Here is a 7,461-nt window from a genome sequence, read left to right as displayed (position 1 = left end):
GTGCCTCCTCTGGCCTCTCTCCAGCAGCTCCACGTCCTCCCTGTGTCCCGTCTTACAAAGCTCTCAGCTATGAGCCCATCCCAAAGCTCTGCCTGATGTCTCCATGGACAGGACACTGCTGGAAGGACAAGGCTCACTCAGGATTTTATAGTGGGAATGAACAGCAAAGCAGCATTCATGGGAGTGGTGGGAATTTTGTGGAATTGGGTGTAGGTGAAGGACAAAAGAACTGAAGCCAGGTGGTGATGTTTATATGGATGTGGACAACGCTCCCGGGGGTGATTGTTGGGGTGTCTGTGCAGGGCCAGGAGCTGGACTGTGATCCTTATGGGTCCCTTCCAACTTGGCTATTCCATGATTCCATGAATCCTGCATTTGGCTGCAGCCTTGAGAAGCCCTTGAGGCTCTATGAGCTCAGCTTTGCTCTGGATGGGCTGGGATAGGAGGGTCCCTCTGGAGCTCCCTGTGGCACAGTCTCCTCAGGCTCCCTGGAGCTTAAACACCTCCTTTGGGTGCTTAAATGTTTTGGGTTCTTAAACACCTCCTTTGGGTACGTGTCAGGTTTTGCTCAGGTTTCCAGTTTGAGCCGGGATTTGCGTCCTGCCCATCAGATGGAACCACAAGAGAGGTGTCTGCCTGTCCCCTATTCCCTGCAGAGATTTTTCATTAGCACCACTATCCCATTTTCCTTTATTTACCTGTTCTCTGCTTTCAGTTTTCACAAGGTGAGGATTTCAAGGCCAACAGAAAAACCCCTTTCAGCGATAACCAGCGCCTGATCGTTAACAAAAGCCAACAAAAACCCCTTTCAGTGCTAACCAGTGCCTGCTCGTGAACACCGGCGCAGGGTTTAAGCCTAACAAAAGATTAGCTCTTTAAATATTCACGGGAGCCGTACAAAGACAGAGCTGAAAAGGACCAACAGCTCCCAGAGCCACATTGTTAATGACGTTTGTGGGACACAAATTTTGGGTGAAGCGCTCGGTACAGTCACCACTGCAGTGGTTGAGGGGTTTGTTACAGACCCTGCTGTGCTTCCCCTCGAGGCCAGGAACTGAGCTTTTTGTCATTTTGCTGGAACTGACACAGGTGAGGTGTTCTGGTTTGGCCAAATTTAGAAATATATCCTCTGAGAGAAGGCACAACCACCCCTCCCCCACCAGGTTCGGGAAAAAATAAATTTTCCTCGAAGGAAAGTGAAGAAGATAAAAGTATTTATTTAACAAACACACGGGAAGGAAAATAATGTTAGATGGTAAAATCTTTCACTGTAGAGGAAAAACCTGGGGAAGTGTCAGAGCCCTCCCTTTGGTCTCCTCGGAGCTGGGGCTTGGGCCAGGGCCAGGCCCTCTGTGCCCGGTGGAAAGTCCTCCCGATGTGCTCTGATGTTACAGCAATCAGGCAGTCCAGTAGAAAATGGGAGAAAATCTGAAATTCCAGAGAAGGAAAAGTTCAACTCTCAGTCTCTCTCCGGAGAACAAGAAACTGGAAAAAACTGGCCAAAAGCTGACTGGAAAGCAGCAAGCCGGGTGCTTCCTCGCTCCCCTGCCGCAGCTGGGAAAAAAAACCTGCTATCTTTATGTGACCTTGAACAAGCAAAAACTGCTTTGAGAAAGTTTTTTGCTCAGGTTTTGTTTTCCTTCCCCCTCTCAGGCTCAGTTTAGAGGCATAGAAAGGCACAAGAATTAATTTCTGGGCATAGGCAGCGATATGGGATACACCTCATAAGGTCACCCCAAGACATGAGGGCACTGGGATGGGGTTGCTGCTCCAGCAGGTCCCGGTGCCAGCAAGAGAGGAAAGCAGGAATCCAGAGGGCACTCTTTGGTTTCCTACAGGCAGGTTTGGGAATGCAGCAAGGATAAACCCAGACCTGCCCCAGTGGGATCCCAGAGCTCTGGATGTCTGCAGTTCTGTGCTCTCTGCACTCGACACTCAATTACTTAACAATTAATCTCTCCCTCTTCACGCTCCCCCTGTTCACCACCCTCAAGCTCTTTACACTCCATCTGTTTCTAAAATAGCCCTTGGCTAATAAATATGATTTTCTGAGTTGGGCCTGGGGAAGGATTAGTGCACACCTTCTTTCTTTAATAGATGAGTGCAGGTAATTAATGTTCACAGATGTCAGACATTAGCCACCACCGAAGATCCCCTCACAGTCTGCAGGGAACAACTTTTATCCCTGGGGGTTATTAATTAGGCTGGGCTCGCTTGGATTATTGTAACTTCTTTTCCTTCCTGACTGCAGATCAAAGTTGTAGTTTTCTGCAGCCAGAGGTAAGGAAAAAATTCCTTTTTCTCCTGATTTTTTGCACTGGGAATTAGAGGGAAGCTGAGGCTCCAGAAACGGGGTGGCATTTAATTAGGTTCCCCAGCATGGGATGGAGGGAGGGATTTGTCAGGGTAAACACAGACAGGTACAAACTGCCTGTCTGGAGACAAGAATTACTTGTGGTAGAAAACTTGCACGAATTACTTGTGGTATAAAACGTTATCTATATAAGAATATGAATATAGTATTATGAATACTTATTTATTAATATTGAATATTAATACCTTTTGAGATGGAAAAGAGACACCCAGAACCCCATAACTATTTGTATGTGAGCCAGTTCTATATTCTGTTTAAAATGCCATTTCAGCTGTGGGAAAGACGAAATTGCAAGTAAAAAAATTATATTGGAGGACTTGAATTTTTTACTGCTTTCAGAATACATCTATGTTTGCTATGTTTGTCCTGAGTGCCTTAATTTTCCGTCGGGAAGCTGGTGTGAAATTCCATCACTTCGTGGCTGGGAAGTGTTCGGTCCTCCAAAGAAAAGGAAGAGGGAGGGATGCCCTGGTGGAAATCCCGGCGGGTTGGGGTGATGCCATCTGTGCTCAGCGCCCTGAGCTAAGCTGATTAGGGGCAATCCCGGCCCTTCCCAGCTGCTTCGGAATCTTGGGAAGAAGGCAGGAATGTGCAGGGCAGAGGGGGAATTCTGGGTGCTCGGCTGGGAAGCACAGAAATCCAAGAAACACCTCAAATGAGGCTGAACAAGCAGAGAGAAGAAGGAGATGCACCTTCATGCCGAATCCTACCGGTCCCTCTGTTCCCTCTGCTTTTATGCAGTTCCCGAATTCCCAGCATCCCACAGGGACCGAAGCCGCCCGGACTTAAATTCTGAACGAATCGTTCCAGAGTGTGTTAAAAAACCACGAGAAAAACAGCAACAAAGCTTGCAAAAAAACCCCCCCAAAACTCTGTAATTTTCGCTATTTTAAAAGTCCTTTAAACCTGCTCATTGCCCGAAAGAATCTTTGATTTTCCTTTTATTTTGGTCAAGCAGCACTATTCTAATGAAGCAATAGAATAACGGAGCAGGCAAGGTAACAAACAGATGTGATATGCAGTTTTTTATTGTCAAGTATCATATCGAATTCGGAAGCAGCAAAGTCCTGGGATCTCTGGTGACTGCCCTGGAACCTCGTATTGGCTCATTTTGGACAGCTCCAGGCTTTTGATTCTGCTTGGGAAATCCCTGTCGAGCTCCCTGCACGGAATTCCCTCCTCTCCATCGCTTCCAGAGGCTTTTCCAAGCATTCCTGAGCCCTCCCCGCGCCTTAGCAAAGGGACCCCCCCTTGTTTAAAGACCCATCTTGCTCTGGCGGATTACTGCAGTGTTTAAAGCTAAGAGCCTTTGCAGGGCTGCGGGGCTCATTAAGGAACTGTGATTTCATTATTGCCATCTCCTCCCTCTCCCTCTGCTCCTGGCACATCCCGCGGCACGGAATTTGGGAGGTGAGTGGAAATCTGCTCCGACTTCAGCTGGATTTCACCTGCTCGAGGCAAAGAAAAGGCAGTCCTTAAAACCGAAACCCACGCCCCGAGTCGTTCTGCCGAGCGCCCAGGGCACCTTCACACTCAGCATTAAACAAATAAACTCCGTGCTCGGTGTTTTCTGGGCTATAAACGCCTCTTTTCTCACACTGCTCTACGAAATGGTATAGCAAGCCTTAATTAGATCCATCAGAGCATTTTACTGGGGAGCCTGGAAATAACTCAAAACTTTTTGAAGCTCTAAGAGATTTGCTTCACTTTAAATAAAGTATCCAGATTGTTTTGAACTCTTTTTAACTCCTACTACATCAAACTGTCAATTACTTTAAATGTTTCCTGGTTTACTGTGCCTGTTGCTTCTTGAAATAATTTCTTGGAATATAATCCCTAATCACAGCTCATTTGATTTTTTTTAGTAGTCTTACATTTCACTTCACCTTTCATAGCTTTTAATTCCGCCCCCCCCCCCCCCCCCTTCTGCACCATTCCCACTTGATCTTGGCTTTTATTCCAATTCTTTGGAAAACTCAGAGAACTTTTAAATTTAATATGGCTTTTAAAATAACTACTTCGGGATGTGGTTCAGGGGTGATGCTGGTGGTGCTGGGGTGACAGTGGGGCTGGATCATCCTGAAGGGCTCTTCCCACCTTGGTGAATTTATGATAATTATGGATTTTGGGAATAAAACCTAGAATATTTCAAAGCAGTAACAAAATGATTTGAGTTGCTGATATAGAAGTAAGTTACATGAACAATTAAGAGTTACAATGATAATTTGTCTTTTTTATTAATGTCCATTTTATTTTATTTGCAGGCAGGTTATGCCACAATCTTCTCATTTTTCCTTCTCTGTTTCGTTTTCTTTTTCCCTTTTTCGTTCTTTTTTCTTTTCTTTTTTCTTTTCTTTTCTTTTCTTTTCTTTTCTTTTCTTTTCTTTTTTCTTTTCTTTTCTTTTCTTCTTTTCTTTTCCTTTTCTTTCTCCTCTTTCTTTCTCTTTTTGTTTCTTTCCTTTTCCTTTCTTTTTATTTTTCCTCTCTCATTCTTTTTAATATTTTTCTTTCCCATGTTTCCCTTTTCCTTTCCCTTTTCCTTTTTCCTTTTCTCAGAATTAGAACCCCAACCTTCCTCTTTCTCCTAACAGCTTTGACAGAGATTTTATTGAAATTTTGTTGCATTTATTTTATTATTTCCTTTCAGCAGCTCTGCCTGACAAACCCGTTTGTTCCGCAGCACTCGTGACCGAGCCGTGCTGTAAATCAGTAACCAGGGCTGTTACTGATTGCTCTGAAATCAATGGCTTTTACCTCTCCTGTTATTTCTCTTTCCTGCCTCATTTAGGAGTCGACTTACCGGGGCATAGTTGGAAAATCGGGAAGAGGAACGCGGTAACCTGGAATGAAAACAGATCCCGGAGATCTGGGGTGGCATCCAAGGGTGGCAGCGACCTCAGGAGTGCAGCGTGTCCCGGCACAATGGGAACAGAGGGAAAGGCATTCCAGAGCTGCTTCCCAGCTCCCCGGGAATGGGAAGGAGCAGAGAGAGCCACGGGAGGAGGGAGATACCGGTGAAAGAGAAGAGATTGTACTGATAACACCGAACAAAGCCACTGATCTGCATCAGGGACAGGAGCTTCCTGCGTTCTGCCTCTTCCAACCCTCCCTAGCAGCCTCAGCTTCAGCGCTTTTCCGACCTCCTACCAGCACCAGCGTAGGGAAAACTGAACTCCACTGTGCTGGTTTTGTTTAATGGCATTTTATTTCCATGTTTCATTAGAAGTGGCCCACAGGACCTCACAGAGTTCCACAAGTGCCGGTGCCAGGGGCTGCTCCTGGGCCGGGGCAATCCCGGACACGAGCACAGACTGGGAGCAGCCCTGTGGGGAAGGACCTGGGGGTTCTGATCTGCAGTTGTGTCCTGGGCTGCATCACCAGAACTGTGGGCAGCAGGGAAGGGATTGGGATGGTGCCCCTGTGCCCCTGTGCCCAGGTGAGAGCCCACCTGCAGAGCTGCCCCAGCCCTGGGACCAGCACAGGGAGGACGTGGAGCTGCTGGAGAGAGGCCAGAGGAGGCACCAGGATGAGCAGAGGGAGCCAGGCTGGCAGAGCTGGGGGTGCTCACCTGGAGAGGAGAAGCTCCAGGGAGAGCTCAGAGCCCCTTGCAGGGCCTAAAGGGGCTCCAGGAGAGCTGCAGAGGGACTGGGGACAAGGGATGGAGGGCCAGGAGCCAGGGAATGGCTTCCCAGTGCCAGAGGGCAGGGCTGGATGGGAGATTGGGCAGGAATTGTTCCCTGGCAGGGTGGGCAGGCCCTGGCACAGGGTGCCCAGAGCAGCTGGGGCTGCCCCTGGATCCCTGGCAGTGCCCAAGGCCAGGCTGGACATTGGGGCTTGGAGCAGCCTGGCACAGTGGGAGGTGTCCCTGCCATGGCAGGGGTGGGATGAGATGAATTTTAAGGTCCCTCCAACCCAAATCATTCCAAGATTCTGTGACTCTTCCCTGCTCTGGGACGACAACTGCTTTTCCCAAATGCAGTTTGACCCTTCCAGTCAGTGGCTCCTTCCCAGGTTGCCCAAAGGGCTTTGCCTCCTGTTTGCTGCATCCCTCCTGAGAGCCTCCTTTTCTGGGATAGTTCACTAAAAATCCTATTCAGTAAAGTCTCCCATTTACCTCTTTGAGGTGCTTTTTATGTGCCAAGCAGCCCCTCTGTGCTCATTTCTCTCAGCTGTTCCCCTTAAAAGAGTCTCCCACAGACAGAAGTCTGAGCCTCTCTAACACTAGCCAGACATTTAAAGTGAGTTTATAAAGTACCCAAAATCTCACTACTTTAATTTAACCTTACTTTGAGCAAAGCACCTGCCCTCCAAAGGAAAACAGACGTAAGGGAAATCCCCAGCCCCATTTAACAGTTAAAATGTTGTTAAAGTTATGTTGTATTTCTCGCTTAAATCTGCCTGGGTCTCACTGGGGCCATTTGTTCATGTTCTGTAACAAAAACTCTCCCAGTGTTCCATGTTTTATGCTGGAGCCTCTCCTCACTATTCCTTTTGCTCAGCTAAGCAGATCCAGCCCTGCAAACATCTCAGGACTGTTTCTTTTTTTTCTCTTAGAGCTGCTAAAGGTGGTTTCACACCTGCTCCAAACTTCTCCCCAAGAAAAATGCTCATCTTAAAACACCACAGGTTTCATTTTTTTGTTGGCTTTTTTTTTTAATACATCACTTTTTAACATTTGTTGGTGTTTTTATCAACAGCATTCAAGGAATTCACCATTTACATTCACTATTTCCAGCTGTATTGGCTGAAAACATCTCATGACTCTGGCTCTCAAAGCAAAATGTCTGTAGCAGCACAACCTAAAGGTTCAGACTGGATTTTAGAAAAAAAAAATTATGGAATGAGCTGCCCAGGGAGTCACTGTCTCTGGGAGTGCTCAGGAGGAGTCTGGATGTGGCCCTTGGGGACAGGCTTTGGGGTGCTGCTGGTGCTGCTGGGCTGATCTTAAAGGCCTCTTCCCACTTCGACAATTCTGAGATTCTGTGATGCTTTTTCTTTCTCCAAACATTTTCCATTTAGTTACAGCCAATTTTTATTTTATTTATTTTATTTTATTTTATTTTATTTTATTTTATTTTATTTTATTT

This window comes from Corvus kubaryi, unplaced genomic scaffold (assembly GCF_017639235.1).
Source record: "Corvus kubaryi isolate FWS band 111438036 unplaced genomic scaffold, C.kubaryi_AGA036_p1.0 37036, whole genome shotgun sequence".
NCBI classification, from domain to species: Eukaryota; Metazoa; Chordata; class Aves; order Passeriformes; family Corvidae; genus Corvus; species Corvus kubaryi.
This window is presented reverse-complemented; position numbering follows the sequence as displayed.